We start from the raw sequence: 13,054 nt of genomic DNA, 5'->3' as shown, positions 1-13,054 counted from the left end.
CATGCTAACTCCATACCTTTTTTTACATGGGCAGCCATTCTCTACCAGTAAATAAATATGGCTGGGTGATGTTGCTGATTCCCAATCCACCACTTTCTTAACAACCACTGACAGCAAGAAAGAGTCCAGTGTTCAGATGAATGCATGAACAGCCAAAGTCCAAACTAAAATTTGCATTTATCTCTATGACTAGGTGTGGCTCTATCAAAGATCTAATAAATGATCACCCAGAGGCTTTATCTGCAAAACATTTACCTCACAGTATGCCACAATGGAGCCTTTTCAGAATGTGCCATCTCCATATAGGTTACTAAAGGTTGTAGCTTTTTTTGGAGCAGTGACAGGCACAGGAAGCCTCTTCATGTCACCTGTGCCAGTATCAGGTTTAGAATCTGGGCACTGCTTATTTCCTCTTGGTTCTGCCAGCGTATAGCTTCAATCACATACAATTTACATTGGAACACAGCATTAAAAATGTGAAGCATAATTCCACATATGCCAGAATATTTAAATGTTGAATTATTCAACTTCTATAACTCTGCATATGTCTGAAACAGGAAAGTTAAACTTGACAACATAAGATGTTGAATGATGCTGCTGATTCAAGAACTAATCTAATTTCTGCATGCTGAAATTAGAATGACCCCTGCTACTCGCCTTAATAAAGAAACACTTTTCAGACTAAGATGCAAGTCTTTTATTAAATCCTAAATACATATCTGACAACTGTATGACAGATTTTTTATTTTTTTGTCAAATTAATACAAAAGGGAATAAGGAGTAGACTGGGTAGGAAAATGCCAAATTAAGTGTGAAGAAGTAAAATCTGCTTTTTTTATTTCTGTAGCACATTTCCTTTGGGATAAACTTTCATTAAAATCATTTCCATTAAGCCATTTCAAGGTAACTGAAATGTTATTACCGTAAGAGAGGGAACTTGAAAGTTTTTGATTTAAAACATTGTGTTTTATACTATCAGACAACTTCCTGCTGCTTCAGGTAAAGGGAAAAAAAGTTTTGTTTTTCTCTCTCAAAACAATAACCTTTTTTTTTATTAAAGGAAATCCTGTATTTGAAAATAGAGGCTTCTCTGTAAATACAAGTGCCAGATAAGATACTTTAGAACATCATATTCTAACTAACACAGGGGTTACACAACAAACAAACATTTTGACATTAAGATTTTGATTCATTTGTTAATGCTTTTTTTATTTTTTTTTAAATCCGAGACAACTATCATGATAGAAGTAGCATCTGGTGTGTTAGGCACATTGATGCATTTAACATAACCAACTGAGAGAACGTGTGATTGCACCTGCTTTTGTCAATAATAAGGTGTTTTTGCCTTTGTTGTGAGGTTACTCTGCTTTCTGGTTGCCTTCTAACTGAACCTCCGCCTGAACTTGTTTTTTGTTGTTGATGTCAAAAATCACAGAAAATAACAAAATATCTTACTCTATCTGTTGCAAGTCACTGAAGAAGTGTCTCAGGAGTCAGTGTGACCACTATAAAATTTTTACCCTGCGTATATGGCTCCTGTTCTATGAGCTCAGAGATGTTAGAGATAAACACAAGCTCTGTTAGAGCTAGGAATGAGTTATGTTATTCCATAATGTAATGCACCCTCCTGGTCAAAGCTGTTTTAAGAAATAGGTGGACCAGGGCGAGAAATATTGGTTGGCCATCCCATTTCTCAAAACCACCACCAGCCCCCAACTTACGCCCTGGATTCTGATCCTGGCTAAGTGCAAAATGCAATTTTCTACTTTAAAGCTAATCTACATGTTTTAGTGAAGGTTAAATAGTTTGTTTGGACCAAGTCACCAACTTACTAACAGACATATCTGTCTGGATGTCACAACACTTCCTTAAACTCAACTTGTCCAAAACCGAACTTATAATATTTCCTCCCCCACGCACCTCTTCCCCTGACTTCTCTGTCAAGAGTAATGGCACACCCATCCCCACATGTCAGGGTGCTAGGTGTTATCCTGGACTCTGAACTCTCCTTTCAGCCCCACATCCTATCACTTTCCAAAGCTTGCCGCCTCAACCTCCGCAACATCTCTAAACTACGTCCCTTTCTAACCAATGAAACCACAAAGCTCCTGATTAATTCCCTGGTTATCTCTCGTCTTGACTACTGCAACTCCCTCCTCATTGGTTCACCTTTAAACAGACTATCCCCCCTTCAGTCCATCATGAATGCTGCTGCCAGACTCATACACCTTACAAACCGCACAGTGTCTGCTACCCCTCTCTGTCAATCCCTCCATTGGCTGCCACTTGCCCAACTAATTATATTCAAAATACTAACACTTACTTACAAAGCTATCCACAACTCTGCCCCCAGCTACATCACTAGCCTAGTCTCAAAATACCAACCTAATCGCCCACTTTGTTCCTCCCAAGACCTCCGCCTACAGGACTTCTCCCGAGCCTCGCCCATCCTCTGGAACCCACTACCCCAATCTGTCAGACTGTCTCCAAATTTATCCACTTTTAGGCGATCCCTGAAAACTTTCCTCTTCAGAGAAGCCTATCCTGCCTCCATCTAACAACTGCACTATTGTCTCCATTAGCTCACCCCCCCACAGCTATTACCCTTTTGTATAACTTGACCCTCCCTCCTAGATTGTAAGCTCTAACAAGCAGGGCCCTATGATTCCCCTTGTCTTGAATCGTACTGTATTGTATTGTAATGTCTACCCCAAAGTTGTAAAGCGCTGCGTAAACTGTCGGCTCTATATAAATCCTGTATAATAATAATAATAATAATAATAATAATAAAGTTGGTCCAAATAAACTTGTACCTTCACTACTATATGTGTCTACTGTGTGCTGTAGCCTCAGCTACATGCAGTATACAACACTGTGTCCCAGCAGTAGGATGGAAACTTTCCATCCTACTTTAAAAAAAAAAAAAAAAGAGTGCTGCTCAGTAATTCACAGGGACCTTTGTATTCTATGGGGAATATAAACCTTCCTCTGAATGACTGATACAAAGGTCATGAAAACAAACAGAATAAAATATAGATTTTTTTGCAGGAGTGTACTCCCATCAAAAAGCCTCTCAGCACTCAAGTGTATGCTGCTATGTTTCAAAATCTGTGATCGATAATTGCAGTAGACATCAAGAGCTGTTTCCTGTGTCAAAGGGAGACTAGGGGGTTATAGGGAGACCAGCCACCATGTCAAATGCACGCATGGTGTCAGGAAGGCTTTGACAGAAGACAGAGTAATGCCCGCAGACAGATCCCTGTTCCCCGAACCCCTCAAAGAAGAGGTGTATTAATGTGTGCTAATATGCATGCGCATATGTGCTGGAATGTGAACAAGTATGCACATGCATGCACAAATTTGTGCAGTGCATCCACAGGACAGATAAGGCCACCAAATGGGCTATTTAAGCTGGATCAGCACCCAGGATCATTGCTGTCTCATCTACAGCATTCTGTGGATGTTCTGTTCCCTGTTATTTGTATCTGTTCTTGAAATACTGACCCAGCTTGTTCCTGACTGTTCCTGTTTTCCACCTGCATCAACCCCAGCTTGTTCTTTGACCATTCTCCTGCCTCCCCATCTGTATTTGATCTGATCGTTCTGTGTATGATCTGGCTTGTCTGACTCTGTTTACGTTCCAGTCCATTTGGAGCGCTAGTACCAGCCTGGTCCTGCCCTTGGGAGATATGCTGCCATCTGGCGTACTACTCAACCAGCAGCCCAGCAGCAAGTGCATCTACCCCGGGAATTGTGCGACTCTGCACTCCTGTGCCACCTGTATACTTTATCAGGGGCCCTGAGTCAGAGGTGTAAGAGATGCCTTCCTCTGCATAAACCAGGCTCTACCCATCAGGTACGTGACACATGGCTGCAATATGGCACTAATAGTGGTCTGGAAAACTAAAAGTATACATTTCAAGTATATTGGCCTGATCCATATCAGGCCAATATACTTGAAACTGAAGCACAGATCAGTTTGCTTATCTGACTACACAGAAAAGAAGGTAAGGATATGATCTTTATTTTTTAAAGTTTCAAACAGAGGGTGCACCTTTATGAATTAAAGTTTGAATCTAAAGGCCCCCATACACAGCTTTCTGGATTTCAGATGATTCCTGGCAGAACATGGATGGCCATGCAAGTACCACACAGATCAACAAAATTTGACTTAAAAAGAGTAAAAATGTCGCTGCATATTGTTGCCTAAGCCCTTGTACACACGGTCGGAGATTCCGACAACCAAATCCGATGGATTTTGTCCGATGGATTCTGTCCGAAACTGTTGCATACACACGGTCGGACAAAGTTGTTGGAAAATCCGACATGATTACGCTATTTCGTTACGATGGGACTACGTTCACGCTAGTAGCCAATAGCTTTGGTGTAGGAATTTGATCTGAGCATGCGTGGCACTTTGTCCGATCGGAATTCTCTACACATGATCGGAGTATGTCCGATCTGAGCATTTTGTCGGAAAATTTTACCAACAAGTTGGAAAAATTGGTCCGTCGGATACTCCGACGGAAACAGTCCGATGTAGACCACACACAGTCGGAATATCCGAAAAAACGGTCCGATCGGACACATTCCGTCGGAATCTCCGACCGTGTGTACAAGGGCTTAGGCTTCCTGCACATGGACATAATCATTTACTTGCTGGTAAAATATCCTGAATAAAAAAACAAAATGTATGCCTACAGGCAAGTAAATGTGTGTATGCATGTACACGTGTAATTTTTCTTCATCTTCTTCTAGCTGGTTGTATTGCAATTCATGCATATGCACTCATGTATACTTGATATCATTTTAAATAGACTACAATTGTTGCCTTTATTTGTTTTATCTGTTTAATAAGCTGAACTCACGTTTGTATGCATTTGTATATATATATATATATATATATATATATATATATATATATATATATATATACTGTTATGCTGCTTACACAGGACCGGACCTTTCGACGGACTTGGACAATTTGATCATGTGTGGGCTCCAGCAGACTTTTTCTTCCCAAAAATCCAGCAGACCTAAAAATAAAACTTGCTTCAAATCTTTCCGATGGACACGAGTCCAGTCGAAAAATCCAGTCATCTGGGTGCTAGTCCAACGGACTAAAACCGACGCTAGGGCAGATATTGGCTACTGGCTATGAACTTCCTTATTCTACATCATCACGTTCAAATCCATCGGACTTTTGGAGTGATCGTGTGTGGCCAAGTCCATTCGTTTGAAAGTCCGGCGGATCTAGCTGCAAAGTCCATTGGATTGTCCGCCGGACCAAGTCCGTCGAAAAGTGTATGCGACATTACCTTGAATACTTTGGATACCATGTCATTTTTATTAAACATTACTTTATGTGCAGCAATCCCCTAATTTTTATTTATATATGGCCTGTGGGAGGGCCTGATTGCTTTGCACTTGATTTTCATCGCAGTGCACCTCACCCTTTGAACCATATGATATATACTGTATAAAATGTTATGTTACAAAACGAAAAAAAACACACAAAGATTAGACTGAAAAGCATAAAAGCTTATTGTGCTTTTCAGAGAAATAAAGCTGCCAGAGAGTCTTCTCCATCTGTAATTTCTATAACACTTTGTACCAAAGGAACTTTTGATAAGAGTTGAAAAATAATGGAAGTTCAAGAAAGTGTATGTTGTCAGAAAAAGGTTATTGTTTTTGTGCCCAAGGCATCTTGTCACGAATCTAGCAGCTGGCATGTTCCTCGTGGTGTCAAGTGACACTTTTTTTGTTGTATGCCGCAGGGAAAATTTGAATTAAATATATGGTTCAATGCATTATCATGTGTGTCATAGACAGATATCAGAGATCACAGTACATTCATTTAAAGCTATGCATGAATTGCGACAGTCAGCAGGAGATATCTTATTTCAATCTTGGTAATTGTGTTGCTTCTAGAAAACTTTGAAAAGTGTTTTTTTTTTTCCTCATGTACAGCTAACTATGTATCAGATGACTAAATGTTAGTTTAAAGTAGGACAGGTAAATTAAAATAACTTTTTCGGTTACCTTCATTCATGGTCTCCTTATTAATCAGGGCTGTATTTAAACATCAAATTACCCTAGGCAGAGATAAATGATAATGTACATTTGTTCAGTAAAATCTTGGTTTGAGAATAACTTGGTCTGAGAGCGTTTTGCAAGACAAGCAACATTTTTAAATACATTTTGACTTGATATACAAGCGATTTCTTGATATACAAGTAGCATAGCATCACATCACAACTGAGTATAAAAAAGAAGAAAGGTGCCTCTAAATGTAGCAATACAGTTACATTTAATGAAGGTACAACATTTAGCAACATATTGCTACACTTAGAGGCCCCTCTCTTCTCTTTTATACTCTGTAGCTCCTGCTGGATTTTTGCTTCCAATCCCCTTGTTTAGGCTTCCATTTGTGGATGGACATTTTATGGTTACATAACCTGGTCACATTGCTATAATCTTTTTATATGGACTATAAACTGAACGACCTATGAATACATGGTTGTGGAAAGAATCATTTGAGTTTCCATTATTTCTTATGGGGAAATTTGCTTTGATATACAAGCATGGGTGCAGAAATATTTCTGGCGCTCCCACATGGGTGTGGTCATCTTACTAACCCCTCCCCTTTACACATGTTTCTATGGCAATGGCTCAAACACAGAGATGCTTCACAAAGGAGTCTTCATTACCCCGGGATCCTCCCATGACCCCTTAACAATAAAGAAAATACTGGAGGAGAAGCAGAGTACTCTAATGGGATCTGGAGGGGGCCTCTCTGGTGGACACAGAGAAGGGCCTCTGTTATAAAGTGCCTTCAGACATACAGCAGACATAGTACAGGAGATAGTCAGAGACTGCATACATGATACAAGAGATGGTCAGAGACTGCAGAAATTATACAAGAGATGGTCAGAGACTGCAGACATGATACAAGAGATGGTCAGAGACTGCAGGCATACTACAGGCGATGGTCAGAGGCTGCAGATATGATACAGGAGATGGTCAGAGACTGCGTACATGATACAAGAGATGATCAGAAACTGCGTAAATTATACAAGAGATCAATGCAGCCTCACCAGTACCCACCAAATGCAGCCTACATTACCAGTGTCCACAAAATTCAGCCTACCAGTGCTCACCAAATTCAGCCTCATCAGTGCCCACCAAATGTAGCCTTATCAGTGCCCATCAAATGCAGCCTACCAGTGCCCATCAATTGCAGCCTACCAGGGCCCACCAATTGTAGCCTACCAGTGCCCCCCATCTGCAGCCTATCAATGCCCACCAATTGCAGCCTACCAGTGCCAACCAAATGCAGCCTTATCAGTGCCCACCAAATGCAGCCTTATCAGTGGCCATCAAATGCAGTTTATCGGTGCCCCCAAATGCAGCCTTATCAGTGCCCATCAATTGCAGCCTACCAGTGCCCACCAAATGCAGCCTTATCAGTGCCCACCAAATGCAGCTTATCAGTGCTCACCAATTGCAGCCTACCAGTGGGCACCAAATTCAGCCTACCAGTGCCCCTGGATCACACAGAGTAGCAATCTCCTGCTGTCACAAGGCTTGGATTTGAATTGCCCGGGTGGCCACTGTAACAATGTCCCACCTCCTAGACTACCAGTGCCCATCAATTGCAGCCTACCAGGGCCCACCAATTGTAGCCTACCAGTGCCCCCCATCTGCAGCCTATCAGTGCCCACCAATTGCAGCCTACCAGTGCCAAACAAATGCAGCCTTATCAGTGTCCACCAAATGCAGCCTTATCAGTGGCCATCTAAATGCAGTTTATCGGTGCCCCCAAATGCAGCCTTATCAGTGCCCATCAATTGCAGCCTACCAGTGCCCACCAAATGCAGCCTTATCAGTGCCCACCAAATGCAGCTTATCAGTGCTCACCAATTGCAGCCTACCAGTGGACACCAAATTCAGCCTACCAGTGCCCCTGGATCACACAGAGTAGCAATCTCCTGCTGTCACAAGGCTTGGATTTGAATTGCCCGGGTGGCCACTGTAACAATGTCCCACCTCCTAGTCCGGCTCATGGCTCCTATGCTACAAGGCACACTGGTCAATTTCACAGTGATGTTGGGTTCTTCCCATAAGCAAACTTCCAGATTACACTCCACAAATACTCCCACTTTGATCATCACACTTCCCCAGATACCACTATCCTGATTACACCCCTAGATACCCCTCCACACACTGCAGAGCACTCCATCTCTACTAGAGAGAGGGGAGGCTGAGAGAGAGGGGGCTGAGGGGGGGGGGGGGCTGATAGAGTTGGGTGGCTGAGAGAGGGGGTTTAGAGAGAGGGTGGCTGAGAGAGAGGGATGGGCTGACAGAAAGGGATGGACAGAGAGGGGGGCTGAAAGAGAGGGTGGCTGAGAGAGAGGGTGGTGGACAGAGAGGGGGGCTGAGAGAGAGAGGGCAGGCTGAGAGAGAAGGCAGGCTGAGAGAGAAGGCAGGCTGATAGAGATGGGGCTGACAGGGAGGGGGGCTGACAGAAAGAGCAGGCTCAGAGAGAGGGTGGCTGAGAGAGAAGGGGTCTCAGAGAGGGGGTGGTTAAGCGAGAGAGGGGGAGTCTTAGAGGGAGGTGGGGCTGAGAGTAAGGGAGTCTCAGAGGGAGGTGGGGCTGAGAGAGAGGGAGTGGCTGAGAGAGAGGGAGGCTGGTAGACAGAGAGTGGAGCTGAGAGAGAGGGTGGTGGACAGAGAGCAGGGCTGAGAGAGAGAGGGCAGGCTGACAGAGAGGGAACTGTGAGAGAGGGCGAGCTGCGAGAGAGGGCAGGCTGAGAGAGAGGGGGGCTGAGAGAGAGGGGGCATGAGATTGATTCAAGATTACCTCTGACTACAATTTTGGGCGATTGAGTTATTGATCACTTGATTGGACTATTCATTGTGTGGGATTTTCTGGTATATCACCACAACTTTGGGCAATTGAATCACAGATCATTTGATTGGACTATACACTGTGTGGGACTTTTTATTTTAATACCATCGTGGGTCATCCCCTATACAGTTTATGCATGTATATTTGTTTATATACACTGATTTCTGATCTGGAAAAAGCATTGCATATATACTGCTGCTATTTACACAACTTCATTGTTATTTTTTTTGCAGTATTCACCATTTTATCATATCATCACTGTTTGAGTACATTGATATATTGTTTGCAGTAATTAGCACTACACTTTTTTTGCTCTTGAATTTTTGAACTTTGAGTGTGTGCTGCTTTTTTCTGATATACTTCTTTGGGTTTAGAGCAGTTTTTTTATTTTAGTATTTGGAATCAATTATCAGCAGCTCTGCGGAACCTTGATGGGGGCACCGTGGGCACTGGCCTATGCAAGTTTACATCTGGGCTGGTGGGAGGAAGAAGTTGTTTATGCCTCATCAATGTACCTTGGCCATGCATGTTTCTGGCTAAGGTGCATTGGTAACGCCCTGATGGTATGGGCACTAACCCAGCATGAATTGGAGGAATTCATGGTTGAGCTGGGCAACAACATCAGAAACATATATCTCAGGTATGTGGTCGACTCCCATCAAATCTTTTTTCTGGACCTGTCCATCCAATTGGAAGGTGGTAGGTTGGTAACCAAAACCTTTAGGAAGGAAACAGCCGCCAATACATTATTACAGGCAGACAGATTCCACCCTACACCTCTGATACGCGGGATCCTGGTTGGGCAGTTCCTGAGAATTCTAAGAAACCGCTCAGCTGAGGAAGATTCTAAATCTGAATCTGAACAATTCTATCAGAGATTCAGGGAAAGGGGTTACCCACATTGGTGTATTAAAGAGAGCCAAAAAGATGGCAGGGCAAAAAAAAAAAGGTCGGACCTACTCTCACCTCAGCTAAAGACACAAGAAGAAAATGAGGGACTGGTGGGACTCATTACCCCCTACGGTGCCCAGTGGTAATGAGTCGGTAGCCTATGAAGACATTAGCCCATATTGACACCTGCCAGTGACCTGAAACAAATTGTTGGGGATAGACCTTTAATGATAGTCAAACGAGCTAAAAATCTGTGTGACTCACTTGTCCAATCAGAATTTGTACGACCTCAAAATAGAAATTGGCTAACCAACATGCCTCGAATCAATGGCATGTTTCCATGCAGTCAATGTGGCATGTGCAAATATGTAGACTGGTCCAAGATATTCAGAAACTAGGAAGGTAATCAGAAATTTCAGATTAAATCCTTTATAAACTGCGCAACAACAAGAGTATTATATGTCCTTAAGTGTCCATGTCATAAACTTTATGGGGGGAAAACAAAGAGACAGCTACTCATCAGATTTGGAGAACATCTGAAGAGCATCAGGGTAAAAGAAGAAACCCTGGTAGCTCAGCATTTCCTATATTTCACCTCAAGTTTGAAGGTGAAGGTATTTTTTTCCCTTTCCTTTACTGATCGTAGAGGCATCTATGATACAGTGCTTTTACGCAAAGAAAAAAATGGGATTTTCAGGCTCAAGACTCTCCAGCCAAAAAGGCTTGAATAATGAACTAAGCCTAAAGGTCTTTCTTGAGTCTTAAAAAGGACCTGTCTGGACTTGAGAATTCCCTCTGAAACACATCTCCCCTTTCCCTTCTTCCCCCCCTTTGCCTCCCCTTCTCCCCCCCTCCCCCCATCCCCCCTTCCCCTTTCCTTTTTCCTATTTTAGTCTCCTTCCTCTCCATTCCCCTTCCCTTCCCTCCTCTCCCCCACCCTCCAGGACCAGCCAGAATTAGTAATGAAATGTACATTTTGTGCTTTTGTTTTTGATCTAAAATGAATGAAGATAGGAAATCAATGTAAATAATTGTTTCCTTTATTTAATGTTTTCTAAAAATGGTTCTAAACAACACATATTTGGCACCTTTTTCCTTTAAAGACTGCAGTATTTAATGTGGCCACAAGATTGGATAATACAGCTTTTTGGCGTCAGTCGATTTGATTGGACATTGTTCCTTAATTAAACAAGACTTTTAACCAAAGGCAAAATGTTCTGACGTAGTGCACTGATGTGCACAAAATGCGTCAATGCAGCCTATGCAGGGCCCGGCAGCATCCCCAACATGTCTCACAATCCAGAAATGTAAGGGGTCCCCTCTTGTGATTAATAACATCCGACACCACGGGATACTGTCTACTTCCATAAACCAACTGAACATCTGTCTGAGCACCTGACCAGCCATGTGATCACTCACCACCAGGAACTATTCTCCGGAGCATTTACTGGAGAGAGGAGGCGCCGGCTGCTGCCATCTACGGCGTTCAGCTTCTACCCGCCATAGAGCAGCCACATAACCAATCAAGCAGAAAAGACACCTATATTATAGAGACTGTAATAATCCTCTGTGTTCAGCAGCTGAAGCAGTGAGACCCCTGTTGGGCAGCCTTTCGCTATTTATTTTCAGTTTCTCTATCTGTTTGTTTCTCCCACCACGGAGGTCAGTTTAATGCATGCGGTAGCAGTGAACCGCTAAATCCCGCTACTGGTTCTGGTCAGTATACTGGTTCAGTTCATATATTCAGGACTCCTTCTACTACCAAAGGATCCCATATATGCAGTGCCATATGACTTCAATGTACTCTCTATATGAGATGTAATATTCTAAGCTCCAGTCAGTTGGAAAATGAATATGTTCAATTGTCTGGAGCAATTTAATGACCCATAGTGGTCCGGTCTTCACATACATAGATATGGGACATGCTGATTGATCTCTCGGTGTCAAGATTATTCCCGCTATGGGCATATCTTGTAGTACCATTTATTGTTAATATGGATGGATATTCATCCATACAGATATCATCAGATCTCTTATTTCAATTAGCATATATGGGCAGTACCTCGGAGCCATCTTGTTCTGGATTAAGGAGACTCTGCATATTTTATTGATACCGTTATTCTTTACTGTAGTAAGATTTTAATCTAAGATTAAGTATAGTGAGATGACTTGTACTGATTAGGATACATTGTTTCCTTGCATATACCATAACCTTTAGTATGTGTAATTTCCCCCCCTTCCCCTATTTTTCAATAAAGCCTAAATATATATTTTCTGTACCTGTAAGCCGTGGTTGATCCTTCCCTCATGTTTTGCTTTCTGAGGACAACTCTTGTCCTACTTAAACCTGTTTTGCATAGTGTGCTATACTGTGCTATTTTGCTTCAATTGTCCATGTAGAATATTAGTTTAGTATCAGTTTAGGGATAGTGTGATGCCACATACACACGAGCGGAATGTCCGACAGAAAAAGTCGGAAGCTTTTCATCATATATTCCGATCGTGCGTATGCTTCATCTGACTTTTTTTTCAAAAATTCTGACGGACCTTGAAATAGAACATGTTTTAAATATTTCCGACGGAACCAATTCCTATTGGGAAAACTGCTCGTCTGTATGCTGTTCCAACTGACCAAAAATGACGCATGCTCTGAAGCAAGTACAAGACGGAGGATATTGGCTACTGGCTATTGAACTTCCTTTCAAAAACACTTGGACTTTGGTGTGATCATGTGTATGCAAGACAGTTTCAGCGGAACACCGTCGGGACTCCGTCGGAAAAACCTTCAGAGTTTATTCCGATGGGAAAACCAGTCGTGTGAACGCGGCATGAGTTTAGTGAGGAGGACCATCATTCAGCATAGCTAGAGTAGGGACAGCTCAGAGAGTTTCACTGTAGTGTAGTGAGACTGTGTCATTCATACATACCTTAGTGTAGAGTAGAGACAGCTCATATAGTTTCAGTGTAGTGTAGTGAGACCATGTCAGTAATCTTTACATTAGTGTATAGCTAGAGTAGGGACATTTCAGGAACTTTCAGTGTAGTGACGATTGAACACTGTCTATTTGGTTGCGTTACTGCCAGTTGAAAGCCATTTACTTCTGTGTGCGTTACGGCCATTTAACACCATTTACTTCTGTGTTCGTTACTGCCAGTTTAACGCCATATAATTTGTGTGCATAACTGCCATTTTAACGCCATATAGTTTTCCGTGCGTTACTGCCAGTTTCACGCCATATAGTTCCGTGAGCG

This window comes from Lithobates pipiens, unplaced genomic scaffold, assembly GCF_037356315.1.
Source record: "Lithobates pipiens isolate NorthernLeopardFrog02 unplaced genomic scaffold, aLitPip1_a1.2 Scaffold_13, whole genome shotgun sequence".
Classification (NCBI taxonomy): domain Eukaryota; kingdom Metazoa; phylum Chordata; class Amphibia; order Anura; family Ranidae; genus Lithobates; species Lithobates pipiens.
The sequence above is the reverse complement of the archived record's forward strand: the minus strand, read 5'-3'. Positions refer to the sequence as shown.